Source organism: Dendrobium catenatum, unplaced genomic scaffold (genome assembly GCF_001605985.2).
Source record: "Dendrobium catenatum unplaced genomic scaffold, ASM160598v2 fragScaff_scaffold_1369, whole genome shotgun sequence".
In the NCBI taxonomy this organism is placed as follows: Eukaryota; Viridiplantae; Streptophyta; class Magnoliopsida; order Asparagales; family Orchidaceae; genus Dendrobium; species Dendrobium catenatum.
Genome location: NW_021319831.1, coordinates 373738 through 390872, shown reverse-complemented (window position 1 = coordinate 390872; position 17135 = coordinate 373738). Strand labels below are relative to the sequence as shown.

The 17135-nt window shown below is 35.6% G+C and overlaps 1 protein-coding gene across 16 annotated transcripts in view; it reads left to right on the top strand.

Moving 5' to 3' along the window:
* LOC110110781 (E3 ubiquitin-protein ligase UPL6-like) overlaps positions 1-17135 on the top strand; it is a 146834-nt gene that overhangs the window by 80073 nt on the left and 49626 nt on the right. For 11 of the 16 annotated variants that reach the window (XR_003702500.1, XR_003702505.1, XR_003702504.1 and 8 more), the window contains 2 exons: positions 5199-5317; positions 6006-6090. The gene's annotated coding sequence lies outside the window, so the exon portion shown is untranslated. Of the gene's footprint in view, positions 1-60; positions 1843-5090; positions 5125-5198; positions 5318-6005; positions 6091-17135 lie in introns of those variants that run through there. The other 5 variants (XR_003702510.1, XR_003702507.1, XR_003702508.1 and 2 more) reach the window with 4 other exon arrangements.

Here is a 17135-nt window from a genome sequence, read left to right as displayed (position 1 = left end):
TGCCGTGTTCGCGCCGTACTGGTATCCTATATTTTTAAAAATTGACGTGTCCCGTATCCGTATCGTGTCGTATCCGTGTCGCCATATCCGTATCGGTGCAACATAAACTTAAGCATACAAAATTAGGTCAAATCCCAAAACAGTCCCTTCTATTTGAATTTTTCCTACTAAAACCTCCTTCGTTTCCTCTTAATCAAGCAAGTGGACCCCCACCTTCAAGGGTGGCAAGCATGGAGGGCAAAACTTCCATGTCACTCTTATAAAATTAGACCGGTCCTTGGACCTGTCTATTAATACTCCCCTCCCTAAGAGCTACTTTGTCTTTAAGGTGGAAGGAGGGAAATTGATGTTCACCCTCTCGTATGGTTCTCAAGTGACATCATAGTTAGTTAATCTCTTTCACTTAATCAACCCTTCATTAGACTTGCCCTTTCCTTGTCAGAGCCCTTTAAGCTCATGTGGTTCCAAAACCACCTCCATTGTAGTTCTGAACTAGTTGCATGATCCTCCGCTGCTCTCCTCAACTGTGAAACATGGAACACTTGGTGTATGAACGCCGTCGGGGATAAACTCAAGCAATAAGCCACTGCTCTAATCCCCTCCAATACCTTATAAGGGTCAAAATACCTCGCGGCTAACTTCTCATTTCTTCAGTTGGCTACTACCCTGTCCGTTTGGTCGCAGCTTTAAGAATGGCGTATCCGCAATGACAAACTAGATGTCCTTCTTGTGTTCATCTACCTGCTTCTTCATAATTTGTTGATCCTTAGTAGGTGTCTTTTTAACTCCTCTAGCACCCTATCCCTTTCCTCCAAGTACTGCTTTACTGAAGATACTTGTGTGCCTCTATGCCTAAAATATATCAAATGTGGAGGGATCTCCTATACAACGTCTTAAAAGGAGTCATCTGGTAGGCATAGAGGTACAAAATGCCAGTATTCTGCCCATGCCAACCACTTGACCCATACCCTAGGTGCTTCTGAAGCAAAACATCGCAGGTATGTCTCCAAGCCCCAGTTTACTACTTCTATTTGCCCGTTTGTCTCTAGATTATAAGCGGTGCTTCTCTTCAGTACTGTTCCCTGTAGCCTAAACACCTCCCTCAAAAAATGACTGAGGAACACCTTATCTTTGTTTGATACTACAGACTCTGGTATCCCATTTAACCTAACCTCTTCCCTGATGAATGTTGCTGTTATCATCACTTTCGTGTAAGGATGTCATAGGGGGATGAAGTGAACGTACTATCTCAATCTATCAACAGCCATCAGAATCATAGTAAATCTTTTTAATTGAGGTAACCCATCAATAAAGCCCATGGTGACCTCATCCCTTACCCTATTTAGTAGTTCTATGGGGTTGAAGTTGTAAAACCCGAAAACAGTCGTTCGAATGTGTCACACACATTTCGATGTGTCGCGACAAATTTAGGAAAAATTTCAAAGTTGTCAGAATTCGACGAAATAAATTTTATTAAATTCTACACGAAATTTCGATCGAAATGGTATAAAGAACTTATAACAAATTTCACTAGGTTTGAGAATTAAAATTTTTTGAAGATGGTTTAAGTAAAATTTTAGCCTTTCTTCTTTTTTTGCCCTTTATATGACATTAGAGAAGATTATGGGAGAGGGGCATATGCGTCCTTTTGCATATTACTAATTTTTAAACCTTAAGGGATTGAAATAATCGGTCCATTGTGTTTCTTTCAGCCGTGAGAGAGGAGAGCAGACGGGAGAGAAGGGGAGAACGGTGGGGGACGCGTGAAAGCCGGCGGTCGGCTTGGTTTTCCGGTGAGATTCCTTAGGAAAAAGCTAGAGGAAGGCTTGGAGAAGATAAGAGGTAAGTTAAACTTGAAAAACCTTGTTCTTTTCTTGAGATTTTCATGAACCAAAATTTTAGGGTTTGGATTTTGTTGGAGTTTTCTTTAGAATAATGTTAGGGCTTGGTTATGCTTATGTTTTTAAGTCTTAAACTTGAAATTTGATTAAGGAAAATCTTGGTTCCAAAAATAGGGTTTCTTTTAAACATGAGATTTTGTTTAAGAAAGGTGTTGGGAAGGATATAGACACATTTTTACCTTGAAATCCAATGTTTTCCTTAAGAGATTTTGTAGTTTAAATTAGGGCTTTTCCAAATTTTATATTTCTAAGCTTGCATGTTAATAAACTTGTTCCTAAGGGTTATGAGAGCTCTCTAATTAAGAGAAATTGGACTTTTTTGAGAAAAAAATATTTTTCATCATTTTTTTATGTATAAATCTGAAAATTTAATGTCCTAAGCATAGAATTAGGGAAGGGGGATGTTTTCTTATGCAAATGTAATGATATTAATGTTGTAGGTTTCAAAAATTTGATTTTTAAGTAAAACTGAAATTTTCATTTAATTTCTATTTTATTGAAGATAGGGGTTTTGACAAACTATGAGTTATACTAAAGAAATTACCAAATTAAGATCTATGATTTACTTTAAAATGAAGATTTATGCTTTATATAATGAACATGCTTTATTTGATGAATATGCTTATCTGTTTAATTAGAGGTTTAGGATATGGGTAGGTGAATGTGTATTAGTGAGCTTAAGGGGAGTAATTAGCTATGACATGTGTAGGATTAATGTGTTATAGATGTTTAAATTGGCATGAGAGGTTTATATTGTAATGTTTCCTTTAGGTTTTGGAAAGAAGTACACCCTCCCCCCCGATGGCCATGTACTTGTTCCGCTGGCGTACATCACATGTAGCCTCCATCTCTTCCATATCCTTATGCATCCCTTTCTAATTCAACTCCATTGCTAGTCTCCTGTATGTTTTCTGTATAATAGAATGTCCTCCCATAGCGCTCCTGTGGAACTCTTACAGTAGCTGTGGGATATAAACTAAGGTCTGTGGCATCATAAACCTCCCATAGTACATAAGTCTCTCCCCCTCTAAAGAGTAGTCTAGGTGACTATTCTCATTCTTCAAAAGATCTACTCTAATTTTCCCAACTTCTCATCCTACATACTATCCTCTACGATCGCCCCCCAATCCAACATCATTGGTATCGACATAGCCAACTCCTGAAGCTCCCCCATGCAATTGGACAAGGCATTCACCACCTTGTTCTCCAATCTTGGACAATAATGAATCTCAAAATTATAGCCTAATAGCTTTAAAAACCATATAGTAATGCCCCTAATGTGTTCTAAAAGCAATCTACGGGATATCCTCATCCCTTATCCTGATCTGATGGTATCTCGACTTCAGATCCACCTTGGTGAACACCACCGCTCCACAAAACTCATCCAGTAGCTCATCAGTCACCGATAGTATGGAAAACTTGCCCGGTATAGTCTCCTTCAAAGCCCAATGATCAACACAGAATCTCCAGCTCCCGTCCTTCTTGAATAACAAGGTTGGGCTAAAAAAAGGATTCACACTCAGTTTGATAATCCTCTCCTCCAACATCTCTCAGATCAGCTTCTTTATCTCATCCTTCTGAATATAGAGGTAGCAATAAGCCAGAACACTAATTGGTGACACACCCAAATCTCTATCTCTGATACCAATGTTTTAGGATATGTTTGTAGGAAACAAGAGTCTCCCCTGCTGAAATTTAATTTCAGTATTTTGCAAAATAGAACTTGAGAAGAACTTGGAAGAAAAATCAGAATTGAATTTCTTTAATTGATAAAAGATGAAGGAATACAACAAGATACAATGGATCTTCTATTGAAGAGGAAGATCCAGCTCTCCCAAATCAAGGAGTGTAAGTGAGCTAAGCCGGCTCGAGCTCGACTTATAACTTACTCGTGAGTCAAGCTTATTGAGCCACGAGTTCGAGCTCAAGCTCAAACTCGAGCTTGATGAGACTTGGCTTGCAAGCTGACTCGAATCACTATTAATATTTTTTTAGATAATGTTTATTTTATTTATTAAATTTAAATATTATTAAAAATTAATAAGAAATACTTCTTTTTAAATCTCGCCCAAATATTGAATTCTAGATTCCTGGCGAACAACCGACCGTGTGATGCTCGAAAGGTCGTAGGAGGTAGATGACCCGCGTGAGGCGGACCATGCTAGGCTCGAGGCAGACGAGCGTGTTGGTGTTCGCAGATTGTGCATGGAAGACACTCAGACTACATATGAAAGATGACTAGACTGCGGAATTTGTCGTAGGCTTGCAATTCAGCTCGAGCTCGTTTACAGTGGGCCGAGCCGAGCTCAAGCTCGCCTTTTGAGATTGACTCGAGCTTGAGCTCAAGTTCGAGCTGATTTTCTAATTACATGTCGAGTTCGATAAGGACACTTGCCGAATCTACTCAACTCGTTTACAACCATACCCTAATCTTTTGACGTCGCTAGAGCCAAAGGAAAAATCAGGAACCAAGAAATTATAACAACATAGAGATGGAAAAACCTAACTCTAGCCTCCAAACATACTTAAGCATACAAAATTAGGTCAAATCCCATAGTAGTTCCTTCTATTTGAATTTTGCCTAAATACTCTTTAATTTCCTCTTAATCAAGCTAGTTGACCCCCTCCATTAAGGGTTGCAGGCATGGGGGGTGGAACTTCGCTGTTCTTCTTATAAAATTGGACATGTTGGACCGATCAATCATCATCTTTTGTTATTTGATTGTATTTATGCAATTTTTGATAGGTGACAAAAGATTTGAGATTTATTTTCTATGAAAAGTTAATTGATAGTTGTCTTTTTTATGCATGCTTTAATACAATTTTCATTTGATGAAACTTGACGTAGTCATGATCTTGATTAAACTTGTGCCTTTGATATGTTTATATGCAATTTAGAGAATATCTATACCTTGAGAAAAAATGAATATTTTCATTATAGAGGTTCCATGAATGCGAAGTCCGCTTAGAGATATTTAATGTGAATTAGAGAGTGTCATCTCAGATGGTTTGGTGACATAAAGCATCGATCTTTTGTTGACTTGGTTAGAAAAGTAAAATGTATTAGATACGGCCTATGTTAAGAAATGTAGATGTAGAAATAAAAAAATTTGTTTAGAAAGTATAAGAAATGATATTTTTTATTATATTAAATGAGAAGGACTCTTAATAGGACACAATGAAGAAAAAGGACTAACGAAGCTGACCCCATAATGGGATAAAGGTTTGATATTGATGTTGTTATTTTATATTTCTCATCCTTGAGACTAACAAGATTGTTTCAATTCTTTGTTGCAGGCGCACAAGGATCTCAAAACACCATTTTTGATGCCAGGGTGCAAAGTTGCCGACGATTATGGGATTATGCTAATAGCAGTGTGGGGATTATCTGATATCTATAGTTCTATTATTGCTTGGTGCGTTAACTCGATCCAATAGATGCCACAATAGATGATTGAATAGTATTTTAAACTAGCTTTGTGACTTGAGTACTTATGATTGGAACAAAATATTCCTCATAAACCACAAGTAGTTTTAAATATTTTTGTTTTGAAGCATGCTTGGAACTTGTCATGATTTTAAGGAGCCATAATTGCAAATTTTTAGCAGTAAATTTATAAGAATTAGTGGCTGGTATCTCATATTTACTGGAACCAGGACATTTATTTTAAATGAGAAGCCGGTAGTTCTAGAAGAGCTCATTGTTAGCATTATTTGAGTGATATTTAATTGGATATCCCTATGGTGGTTCGGTGACTTAGGTTGGGTTTAGAAAATTTCATGAGGTGATTTCATTTTTTTGAGTTGAAATCTTCTTTTCTCTATAATTAACATGGATGGGTGTTTGCCATTTTACCGATTCATTTGCCTCAAATAGTGCGCATTAGTATAACGATGATAATGGTAATGTTGTTGAAGGATGATTTCATTTTCTAGGGGCATGGTTGGTTCTAGTTTTTCTCCCTAACTCTCATTCAGAGTTACATAAAGCAAAGTTAGATGTAATTATGCCTTGGAAGTTATATTACCTATATTGATTCTTAATGTATTTTTTTGTTATTATTTTTGCTTGCCTATGTCTCTTCTAAATTATTCTGTATGCAGGTGACTGCTCTGGGGATCAATACTGAAGGGGGATTACTGATGGCAAAGTATATTGGAAGACAGAGGGGAACAAACTCCATTATAGGTTTTTTTGTGTCCCTTTTTATTAATGTTTTGCTTATGATTATATTGATTTTTATATGTGATTCATTTATGATTCCTTTGAAAATGTGCGCTTGAATGGTGTTGCTACTTTAATTGGCATAGTAGGGCTATCTGTTGCAGCGTTGGTTCTTGTTGTCCTTATAATCATAAGGACAACATGAACCCGAGATATTATTTATATGTTTTCAATTTTAGATCTTGCAAACTGAAGACTTGAGATATAATTTATAGATTCTTCACTAGTCATACAAAGAATCCTGATTGAAGTGTTCAATTTGTCAAGGGGTATACAAGTGTGAAGGATGCTATAGATGGAGCTGTTAAGATTTTGATTGTTGTGGTATGTATCCATATGACTTTCTTAGAAGCATCTCTCCTAAAAGCACTTCTTTCTCAAGCTTGGAATCCTTTCAATCTCTATTAAACTTCTTTCCTTGAAGACTCTTTCTCTCTCTCTTATAGGCTATCCTTTTTTCTCTTTTTGTAGATATTATCTTTGTTATAAGATTTTAAGTAACATAGAAGCCTCTCTCTTTCTCTCTAAAAAACAATCTTTGTCTTTAATAAGTGTCTCTCTCTGTTAAGTTTTCTTCCTTACAAACCACTCTTTTTTAAATATCCTCCCTCTCATTTTGAAGCTTGTCTCATTACTCTGTCTAGAAAGTTTCTCTCTTCCTCTTCCTCACGTTATCTTCCTTGTCTCCTTTTGAATTTCTCTTTCTGACCATCTAAGAAATCTCTCTCTTCATCTTATTAGGCTCTCTCTTTCATAATTTCCTCTCTTTCTTAAACTCTCTCTATCTCCATCTTCCAAATTCATCTCTCTCTTAGAAGCCTTTTTCTCTCTCTCATAAACCCACCTCTCTTCATCTTAAAGGGCTCTATTACTATATAGAAGGTTTCTCTATGTCCCTTATAAGCCTCTCTATCTCTTTAAGAAATGTTCCTATCTATGAAGATTTTCTCAATTGGAAAGCTTTTTCTCAAAGAAGCCCCTCCCTCTCTTCAAAGCATCTCTCTCTTTGAAGTTTTTATCTCTCTTTTTATATAAACCCATCTATCTTTTAAATGCCTCCTTCATCCCTGCCTTAAAAGCATCTTTAACTCTCTCCTACTTTCTTGTAAGCTTATCTTGTATACGTTCACTCTTTCAGAAGTCCCCGTCCCTCCTAGAAACATCACTCCCATTCTCTCCCTCTTGTAAGCCCTCTGTACATCTTTCCCTTTTTCCTTACCCCCTTTCTCTAAAATCTCATTTTCTATCTCTTTTTGAATCCTCTCAATCTAATTTTCTCTCTCTTTTAAAATCATCTCCCTCCATCTTAAAAGCTATTAACTATCTAATTCTTCCTAAATAGTCCTGTTGCTAAGCACTTTCTCTTAAAAATCTCTCTATTAGAGCCTCTTTCTTTCTTAAAAGCTTCTTTTAATCTTAGAAGCCTTTCACTTTGTTTGAAACATCTCTTTCTCCTAAAAGTCTCGTTGTTGATCGTAGAAGTTTCTTGCATCATTTCTTTTCATCAAAATTCCTTCTTATAAGCTTATATTTCTCTCTTGGAAGCATTTCTTTCTCTTTTAGAAGCACATACATCTCTCTTTTTGAAGGCTCTCCCTCTTAGTAGTTTCTCTCTTAGGAGTATATATATATCTCATAAAAAGCCTTTCTCTCACCCACACACTTACAGGTCTCACTCTCCTAAAAGGCTTGCTCTCTCTTGTAACCTCTCTTTTTTGGTCTCTCTTTTATAAGCTCTATTTGTCTATCTTAGCAATTACATTCTTAGAAGCCTCAAATCCTCTCCTAGATGCATTTCTCTCTTAAAATCCTCTCCTATAAACATCTATGAGAAGTGGACAATTCTCTTCGTGGAACCATCCTTTCGTGGAACCATCCTAAGATTCTTCCTTTCCATAGGATTTGATATGCTAGTGGTGGACAATGCCCTTCGTGGAACCATCCTCGTTTAATCAAGTTTTCTTTTCCTTTAGGTTTGTATTCTTAATTTTTTTGGGATTAGATGAGCTAGGTTTCGATAACGCGCTGTGTTACTTTTCTAGTTTAATCTAATTTTTTTCCTTTAGGTTAGGATTTTTCCTTTCCTTAGGATTAAAAGTGCTAGTGGGAGATAACAACCTTTGTGGCACCATCCTTATTTGATGTAAGCACACTAGTAAGAAAAGCCAAAATAAGGAGAAGAATGGGCAGAACAAAACCAAACTCGATTCAAATAGTAGAAATCATCTATAACATCCAAAATCTCATGAAAAAAACTAGAAGAAAAGTCAAAAGAAATAAAGAAAATAATAGTAAAAAAACACTATCCTCAGATAACCGTCAGAGCGGGTTCCTCAGATGCATCGAAATGTAGGTTAAAGTAAAATAGTTCTTAGGGCTAGCAAACCGATGGTCCACCAGAGCAAGATTGTCCAACCATCCAATCCAAACTCCTCCAGCAAATGCTCCCAAATCAGCCAACAAACACCTCCAAAGCTCAAGAAGAAAGATACAAATGGAGTGGAACTTGCAGAGAGACGAAAGAGATAAGTAGCCGAGACAAAAGAGGAGAAGCTCACAAGCTTTCCTAGAGGAGAAGGAGAATGGAACAAGCTCTCAAGCTTTTCCAAGAAGAACCCTCAGGTTTTTAGCAACTTTGCTCTCAATAATCATCTCCCATTCCCTCACAAAAATATCTCATATTTATAGGAAAGAGAGGACAAACCAAACAGCCCCAAAAACCTTTCATATTCTAAAATTGAATGAGGGAAATGAAAAGCCAACAGCCACCTCAAAATGTTCCCCACTTCTACATAGGAAACAGAGCACCAAAAGCCATAGAAAAAAAACCCCCCATTAGCCACGGGAAAGCAGCCCAGGCGGAACCCGAAGAGGCAGCCGCAAGAACCAAGGAGGCCTGCACGGAACCGAGGAACCAAGGCACGGGAAAACAACCCAGCACAGCCAACTGTGGGAACCAAGGAGCCAAGGCACGGGAACCCATGGGACAACTCAGAATTTTAAGAAGAAAAGGGGAGGAAAAGAGACAAGACCACTCCATAATGAATCCAACTTATGAGCTTACCTTAGAAGATTAATGAGCTAATAAATTCCCCCATTGAATGATCTAAACTTTAGCTCATCATTAATGAGTTAGCAACTTAGCAATTAAGCTCAACTCCAATGAACCATCTCCTCCCAAGCATCACCATAAGCCCAAAACCGTGGACCATAAGCCAACCCGAGAACCAGTAGCAGCCAAGGACAAATCGAGCTAGCAAACCAAAGGTGTACCATGCCCCAAGAACAACCTACCATGATCATTGGATGCCTTCCATCATTGGATAGCTAAAAAAAATAAAAAAACTACATTAACATACTAATGTTGAATAAAATAAAAAATACAGAATATTTGATAGCATCATTATTTTGATCCTGTTATCTTTTCCTTTAGGATAAGATTCTTCAATTACTTAGGATTAGTCGTGCTAGTGGTGGACAATGCATTCATGGCACCGTCCTAGTTTAAGCCAAAATTCTTTTTCGATAGGTTTGGATTCTTTCTTTTTGTAGGATTAGACGTGCTAGTCGTGTACAATGTCCTTCATAGCAATATACTAGTTTAATCCTATTTTATTTTCATTTAGTTTAGGATTCTTTCCTTTCATTGAATTAGACGTGCTCGTGCTGAATAACGTCCTTCGTTGCACCATCAAAGTTTAATCCAATTTTCTTTTCTTTTAGGTTAGCATTCTTCCTTTATTAAGGATTAGACATGCAAGCGGTGGATAATGCCATTCATGCTATCATCCTAGTTTAATCCAGTTTTCTTTTTCTTTAGGTTAGGATTTTTTCTTTCCTTAGGATTAGACGAGCTATTACGGACAACTCCCTTTGTGGCACCATCTTAGTTTAATCCAGTTTTCATTTAATTTATTTTAGGATTTACATTCCTCAGGATATGACATGCTAGTGGTGGATTGCGCCCTTCGTGGCACCGTCCTTGTTTAATTACATTTTCTTTTCCTTTTTGTTAGTATTCTTTAGGTCTATAGGATTAGACGTGCTAGTGTTGGATAACGCACTTCATGGCACTATCCTAGTTTAATCTAGTTTTCTATTCCTGTAGGTTAGGGTTTTACTTTTTCTTAGGATTAAAAGTGCTAGTGGTTGATAATGTCCTTTGTGGCACCATCCTTATTTTAATCCAGCTTCTTTTCCTTTAGGTTAGGATTTCTCCTTTCCATAGGATTAAACGTATGAGTGGTGGATAACACCCTCTGTGGCACCATCTTAGTTTAAATAATTTTTTTTCCTTTAAGTTAGGATTATTTCTTTTCTTAGGACTAGACATGCTAGTGGTGGAAAATGCCCTTCGTGGTACAATCCTAGTTTAATTTTGTTTTCTTTTCCTTTAGGTTAGGATTTCTCCTTTCCAGTTATTTTTTTCTTTAGGTTATGATTCTTTCTTTCCTTAGGATTAGACATGCTTGTGGTGGAAAATGCCCTTTGTGGCACAATTCTAGTTTAATTTAATATTCTCTTCCTTGAGGTTATGATTCTTCCTTTTCGTAGGATTAGACGTGCTGGTTGTGTATAACACCCTTCTTAGAACCATAGCTTAATCTAGTTTTCTTTTCATTTAGGTTAGGATTCTTTCGTTCCTTTGTATTAGACGTGCTAGTGGTGGATAATGCACTTCGTGGCACCATCCTTGTTTAATCCAATTTTCTTTTCCTTTAGGTTTGGATTTTCCTTACCTCAGGATTAGACATGCTAGTGGTGCCTCAAAATTTTTGTTGCACTATCCTAATTTTAATACAATTTTATTTCCATTTTGGTTAGCACTTTTTTTTTTCTTAGAATTATATGTGTTAGTTATGGATAATGCCCTTCGTGGCACCATCCTAGTTTAATCCAGTTCTTTCCTTTAGGTTAATATTCTTCCTTTCCTAAGGTTTAAATGTTCAAGTGGTGGATAATGCCCTACGCGACACCATAATAGTTTTTTTTTTCTTTAGGTTAGTATTTTACCTTTCCATAGGATTAGGCGTTCTAGGGGTGTACAATGCCCTTTGTGGCACTGTCTTAATTTAATCCCGTTTTGTTTTTTTAAATTTAGGTTAGGATTCTTCGTTTTGATTAGACGTGCTAGTGGTGGACCAGACCTTTTGTGGCACCATTCTAGTTTTAATTTAATTTTCTTTTATTTTAGGTTAGAATTATTTCTTTCCTTAGAATTTGACGTGCTAGTGGTGAATGACGCCCTTCATGGAACCATCCTAGTTTAATCCAGTTTTTATTTCTTTTTAGTTAACATTCTTTATTTCCTAAGGATTATACGTGCAAGTGGTGAATAATGCCCTTTATTGCACCATTCTAGTTTAATCCAGTTTTCTATTCCTGTAAATCAGTATTTTACCCTTCCTTAGGATTAAAAGTGCTAATGGTGGATATTGACTTTCGTGGCACCATCCTTATTTTAATCCAGCTTCTTTTCCTTTAGGTTATGATTCTTCCTTTCTATAGGATAAAATGTGCGAGTGGTAGATAACGCCATTTATGACACATCCTAGTTTAATTCAATTTTCTTTCTCTTTTGGTTAGGATTATTCATTTTCTTAGGACTAGACGTACTAGTGGTAGACAATGCCCTTCGTGGTTCCATCCTAGCTTAATTCAATTTTCTTTTCCTTTATATTTGGATTCTTACTTTTGGTAGGATTAGAAATGTTAGTCGTTTATTATGCCTTTCGTGACACCATACTAGTTTAATCTAGTTTTCATTTCATTCAGATTAGGATTCTTTCTTTCCTTAAGATTTGACATGTTAGTGGTGGACAATGCCTTTTGTTGGCAACATCCTAATTTAATCATGTTTTCTTTTCCTCTAGGTTAGTATTTTTACTTTTCTTAAGATTAGATGAGCTAGGGGTGGATAACGCGCTTCGTGAGCTATTCTAGTTAAATCCATATTTTTTTCCTTTAGGTTAGGATTTTTATTTTCCTTGGGGTTAAAGGTGCTAATGGGGGATAACGCCCTTCGTGATATCATCCTAGTTTTAATCCAGTTATCTTTTTCTTTAAGTTAGGATTTTTTCTTTCCTTAGGATTAGATGTGCTAGTGATGGATAAAGCCCTTTGTGGCACTATTCTAGTTTAATCCAAATTCTTTTTCTTATTGTTAGAATTTATCCTTTTTGTAGGATTAGACGTGCTAGTTGTGCATAACACCCTTTGTGGAACCATAGTAGTTTAATCCAGTTTTCTTTTCATTTAGGTCAGTATTCTTCCGTTCCATAGTATTAGACGTGCTAGTGGTAGATAATCCTTCGTGGCACCATTCTAGTTTATTCCAGTTTTTTTTTTTCCTTTAGGTTAGCATTTTCCTTACCTCAGGTTAGAATTTTATCTTTCCTTAGAATTATATGTGCTAGTGGTGGATAATGCCCTTCTTGGCACCATCCTAGTTTAGTTCAGCTCTTTTCCTTTAGGTTAACATTCTTCCTTTTCTAAAGGTTAGATGTTCATGTGGTGGATAATGACCTAAGCGGCACCATCATTGTTTAATTCAAAATTCTTTTTCTTTAGTTTAGTATTCTACCTTTTCATAGGATTAGAAGCTCTAGGCGTGTACAATGCCCTTCGTGGCACCATCTTAATTTAATCCAGTTTTCCTTTACTTTAGGTTTGGATTATACGTTTTGATTAGACTTGCTTGTGGTGGACCATGCCCTTCGTGCCTCCATCTTTGTTTTAATTTAGTTTTCTTTTCTCTTAGGTTAGAACTATTTCTTTCCTTAGAATTTGACGTACTAGTGGTGAATAACGTCATTCGTGGCACCATTCTAGTTTAATATAGTTTTCATTTCTTTTGGTTAGCATTCTTCCTTTCCTAAGGATTAGACGTGCAAGTGGTGAAGAATGTCATTCATTGCACCATTCTAGTTTAATATAGTTTTCTTTTCCTTTAGATTAGGATTCTTCCTTAGGATTAAACGTGATAGTGCTAGACAATGTCCTTAGTAGTCCCATCATAGTTTAACCTAGTTTTCATTTTCCTTAGGTTAGGATTCTTCATTTCCTCAGGATATGATTTGCTAGTTGTGGATAACGCCCTTCATAGCACCATCGTAATTTAATCTAATTTTCATTTTCTTTAGGTTAGAATTTTTCCTTTCCCTAAGATTAGAAGTGCTAGTTGTAGATAACACTATTTATGACACAATCCAAGTTTTAATCCAATTTTTATTTCTTTTAGGATATGATTCATCTTTTCCTTAGGATATGACGTGTTGGTGGTGGATAAATCCATTCGTATCACTATGCTAATTTAATCTATTTTTCTTTTCCATTAGGTTAGGGTTCTTCTTTTTCGTAGGATTATAAGTGCTAGTGGTGGATAACACCATTCGTGGCACCATCCTAATTTAATCTTGTTTTCTTTTACTTTGGTTAGGATTTTACCTTTCCTTAGGATTAAAATTGTTCTGGATGGATAATTCCCTTCGCGGCACCATCCGAGTTTTAATCTAGTTTTCTCTTCCATTAGGTAAGGATTCTTCATTTCCTTAGGATTAGTTGAGCCAGTAGTGGATAATGCGCTTCGTCGCACAATCCTAAATTAATCCTATTTTCTTTTCATTTATATTAGGTTTCTTCCTTTTCTTAGGATTAGAAGTGTTAGTGGTGCACAACACCCTTTGTGGCACCATAATAGTTTAATCTAGTTTTTTTTTTTCATTTAGGTTAGAATTCTTCCTTAGAATTAGATGTGTTAGTGGTGTACAATGCCCTTCCTGACACCATACTAGTTTAATCCAGTTTTCTTTTTCCTTTAAATTAGAATTTTCATTTTCGTAGGATTAGATGTGCTAAGGGTGGATATTACCATTCGTGGCCCCATCATAGTTTAATCCAGTTTTTTTTCTATTACATTAGGATTCTTCCTTTTCTTAAGATTAGACGTACTTATGGTCGAAAATGCCATTCGTGGCACCATCCTTGTTTAATCCAGTCTTCTTTTCTTTTAGGTTAGAATTCTTCCATTTGTTAGGCTTAGAGGCGCTAGTGGGGGATAACGCCCTTCGAGGCACCATCCTAGTTTAATCAAAATTTCTTTTCCTTTAGGTTAGAATTTTCCTTTTCCTTAGGATTAGGTGTGCTAGAGGTGGATAATACATTTCGTGGCACCAAACATGTTTTAATCAAGTTTCCTTTTGCCTTTAGGTTATGATTTTTCTTTTCCTTAGGATTAAACGTGCTAGTGGTAGATAAAACCCTTTGTGGCTCCATCCAGGTTTAAAACTAATTTTCTTTTCCTTAAGGTTAGAATTCTTCATTTTCGTATGATTAGACGTGCTAGTAGTGGATAATGCCCTTCATGGACAATATCCTAGTTTTATCCAGTTTTCTTTTAGATTAGGATTCTTCCTTTTCGTAGGATTAGGCATTATAGTCGTGTATGATGCCCACCATTCTAGTTAAATCTAGTTTTCTTTTTATTTAGGGTAGGATTCTTCCTTTCTATAGGATTTGACATGCTTGTGGTGAACAATACCCTTCGTGGAACCATCCTAGTTTAATTCAGTTTTTATTTCATTTAGGTTAGGACTCTTACTTTCCTTAGGATTAGACGAGCTAGGGTTCGATAACGTGCTTCGTTGCACTATTCTAGTTTAACCTTTTTTTTGCCCTTTAAATTAAGATTTTCCTTTCATTAGGATTAATTGTGCTAGTAGGGGATAAAGCCTTTTATGGCACCAGTGTAGTTTTAATTCATTTATCTTTTCCTTTAGGATATGATTCTTCATTTTCTTAGTATTAGACATGTAGTGATGGACAATTCCCTTCATGACACCATCCTAGTTTAACCCAGGTTTCTTTTTCTTTAGGTTATGATTCTTTCTTTCTGTAAGATTAGATGTTCTAGTCTTGCATAACGCCCTTCATGGCACCATACTAGTTTAATCCAGATTTCTTTTCATTTAGGTTATTAGATGAGCCAATGGTCGATAATGCCCTTCCTGGTACCATACTAGTTTAATCCAGTTACCTTTTTATTTTAAGCTAGAATTCTTCATTTCCTTAGGATTAGATGTGTTAAGGGTGGATAACGCCCTTCGTGGCACAATCCTAGTTTAATCAAGTTTTCTTTTTCAGAACATTAGAATTCTTCCTTTTTATAAGATTAAACGTGCTTGTGGTGGAGATTTACTTCGTGGCTCCATTTTTGTTTAATCCAGTCTTCTTTTCATTTAGGTTAAGATTCTTTCATTTGTTAGGATTAGAGGTGCTAGTGGGGGATAATGGTCTTCGAGGCACCGTCCTAGTTTAATCAAATTTTCTTTTCCTTTAGGTTAGAATTTTTCCTTTCATTTCGATTAGATGTGCTAGAGATTGATAACTCCCCTTGTGGCACCAAACATGTTTTAATCCAGTTTCATTTTACTTTAGGTTAAGAATCTTCCTTTCTTTAGGATTAAACTTGCTAGTGGTAGATAACTCCATTCGTGGAGCCATCCAAGTTTAATGCTAGTGTTCTTTTCCTTTAGGTTATAATTCTTCCTTTACGTACGATTAGATGCATATGATATTAGCATACACAATGAATTGTGTAAGTGATATGATATAATATGATATGCGCATGATACAAATCATGATTGTCACAATTACATGATATAACTAATAAAATTGATACAAAGACATCTAATACTTATGAATCATATTATATATATTGCATTATACATGATACAATATTTTATATGCATTCTTTGTTATTCTACATCACATATAGACAGATACAAAACACTTGATTTATATAACATGTATACTGATACATATGTGACAACATATAAATCTAAATAAAATGTCATATAATAGGCATGTACAGATTCATGATACGCTCGTTACATTGCACTTCACATGAGTATAGGAATGACAAAATCTAAAGATCGTTTATATGACTAATAATCACTGATTATGAATTATACTGCTTTCATTGTTTTTTATTACTCATATGAGATGACCTGTTCACATTGATTCTTACATGCCTTCACAGTTATATGTTCATACTGATATAGGTTGAATGATTACATACATATTGGCATATTACTTTTTTATTTTCGTGTATTGATTACAGTTTTAAGTTGAAGTAATCTACAAAATTTTTCACTCACTTAGTGGGTTTTTATATTTTTTTTCTGAAAGGGCTATGATCCAATGGAGTGAGATTGATCATGATTCAAGTTTTATTTAGCTTATGTATTTTTTGTTAGAGATGCACTGATTGAACTCCTAGTTATTGTATATGAATTTTGAAAAAAATAAAAAGAATTATATATTAAAGAAAATAATTTTTAGTTATTTTTGCTAGTTTCTATGTATTGAATTTAGTTAATTTCAAAAGTAAATTAATTAAGAAATTAAAATAGACAATTCTTCCAAAATTTAATTTTGGGGCATTACAGTACATGAGCCTAATGACAATGGTAAAACGTCATTAGTCTAACGACAGTTGTTGGACGATGTTGGTTCAATGAAAATGGTTTTATGATGGTTCAAAATATTCGGTTGTCGAACTTCAAAGATTTAATGATATATTCAGTGGTGATGGATTGATGTAAAACGTTTCATCAAACAATATTAATTCCCTTGATCATAAATTATTCTTTCAACATTTAGACACTTCAATCATATTAGAGTTATGTTATTTAAGTCACTTTCTTTTGAAAATCATATTTAAGTCACTTTCTTTTGAAAAGTGAGATTGTCATAGTCATTTGCATGTTTTAGTTTGATCACTAGTAAGAGTATTTAAGTCACTTTCTTTTGAGATTGTCATAGTCATTTGCATATTTAAGTCACTTTCTTTTGAAAATCATATTTAAACACTTAAGTTTTGAAGCATTCATCGAACACCATGATCTGCAACTTCTATGTTGAAAGTATCATCTATTTATGCACAAGGGCCAATCTACCTAAAGCCGGGGGGGGGGGGGGGGGGTTTCCCCCCCCCCTAATTTTTTTTG